A 1,469-nucleotide genomic window follows, 5' to 3' on the forward strand; every position below is an offset into this window, starting at 1 on the left:
GAGCAAAAGCCTACAGGTATTCCCAGGCGGTCTCCCATGCAAGTACTAACCAGGCCCCTCCCTGCTTAGCTCCCGAGATCAGAGGAGATCGGGCGCGTTCAGGGTGGTATGGCCGTAGACGCTGGGACCCGGCTCCCGCGCCCCAAGAGCCTGCTCCCGGCCTGTCTCGTGAGCGCCCGCCATGCAGATGAGCCGCTCCGGTGGCGAGCATCGACCCGCGGGCCGGCTCTGCCAGCACCGCGTCCCCCCCCAGTCCGGCTCCCCGCCTCTTCCTAATGCCCCTGGCGTGGGCGGCGGGCTACTCATGGCCGACAGCGAGGCCCCTTAGCGCCACCCGGGGCTCCATGGGACACTGCCACTTCCCTGATGGTGCCAGAAGTCGTGGAACTCTGGCATCCTGGGACTCCCCGCACCCAGACCGGCATACAACCCGCCCCCCTACCGCCACCAGGTTTACCCCCAACCGCAGCCCCAAGGCTGGTGGAGGCCTGCACCAGCAGGCAACCCTGGGCTTGGGAGTTGTGGGAGGACCCCGCGGCGGCGGCGGCGGGGGCGGCTGCGGAGGCGGCGGCGGCGGAGGCAGGGGAGGGTGGCGAGGTAGGCGATGGCAACCGCGTGGATGGCGCCAGGGCGGCGATGGCGGCGGCGACAATGGGGGCTTTGACGGTGGGCGCTGGGACACGGGGGCCGATGGCGGCGGCGGTGGCGGCGGGGGCTGGGGAGGGCGTGAGGGCGGTGCTGGCGGCGGAGGCCGGGAGAGCAGAGGCGGGAGACTGAGGGAGTATGGCATTGGTGGCGGCGGGGGCTGGGGCGGGGGCGGGGAAGATGTCGGTGCTGGAGGCGGGGAGAGCAGAGGAGGGAATTGAGGGAGTGCGGCAATGGAGGCAACGGGGGCGGGGGAGGGGGAGAGGGCAGCACTGGTGGCGGAGATGGGGAGCGCGGTGCTGGCGGCCGAGGTGGGGAGAGCACAGGAGGGAGTTTGAGGGAGTTTGGCGGTGGCGGCGGCGGGGGCGGGGACAGGGGCGGGGGCGAGGGCTGCGCTGGGGGGGGGGTGTGGGGAGCCCGGTGGTGGCGGTGGCTTTGGCGCAGGCGGCGGTGGCGGCGACCGCGCGTCGGCGAAGGATTCGCGATGACGGCCTGCGGGACCGAAGAGGACTGAGAGGAGGGTGTGGGGGGGGAGCCCTGGCCCACGGGCCTGGTGTGCGGCCGGGGCTGCCAGCTTGTAGTGCCGGGCGGCTGACCCTCTGCTGGTCAGGGGGACCTGCGGCTGGCTGGGAGGCTGCAGAGGGGCAAGGGGCGGCAGGGGTTCGGAGGGATCCACGCCGGAGCGGCGATGCAAAAGGAGACGCTAGCAAAAGCCAACAGGTATTCCCAGGCGGTCTCCCATCCAAGTACTAACCAGGACAGACCCTGCTTCGCTTCCGAGATCAGACGAGATCTGCTGCGTTCAGGGTGGTATGGCCTTAGGC

General features: G+C 71.3%; 2 pseudogenes; both read right to left on the reverse strand.

The window, feature by feature from the left end:
- LOC148756137 (5S ribosomal RNA) lies at positions 1–120 on the reverse strand (annotated as a pseudogene).
- A 1,229-nt stretch (positions 121–1,349) lies between these two features.
- On the reverse strand, positions 1,350–1,469 carry LOC148756138 (5S ribosomal RNA; annotated as a pseudogene).

Source organism: Rhinolophus sinicus, chromosome 12, assembly GCF_057876585.1.
Source record: "Rhinolophus sinicus isolate RSI-liver-muscle chromosome 12, RSI-T2T, whole genome shotgun sequence".
Classification (NCBI taxonomy): Eukaryota; Metazoa; Chordata; class Mammalia; order Chiroptera; family Rhinolophidae; genus Rhinolophus; species Rhinolophus sinicus.